This window comes from Arachis duranensis, chromosome 9 (genome assembly GCF_000817695.3).
Source record: "Arachis duranensis cultivar V14167 chromosome 9, aradu.V14167.gnm2.J7QH, whole genome shotgun sequence".
Lineage (NCBI taxonomy): Eukaryota > Viridiplantae > Streptophyta > Magnoliopsida > Fabales > Fabaceae > Arachis > Arachis duranensis.
Window position 1 is genome coordinate 398,952 of NC_029780.3, and position 273 is coordinate 399,224.

The following is a 273-nucleotide window of genomic DNA, read 5'->3' on the forward strand; positions in this document are numbered from 1 at the left end:
ATTATATTATAATATTATTTATTTAAAAAACTTAAGTCGATAGGAATGAAAATATAAATAATTATATTTAATTCTAACAAATTTGATTTTGTTTATATGGTATCATAAAAATTAATTCTCTCAAAAATTTAAATTGATAAGAGTATACAATATAAATGATTATCTCGAATATTGTTTTTCAAATAAAAGTATTTTTAGATTTATTTATTTTTCATATACTTTTTTCTTTTTATATTTGTCTGATACTATTTTTTTCTTTAAAAATTCACTAGA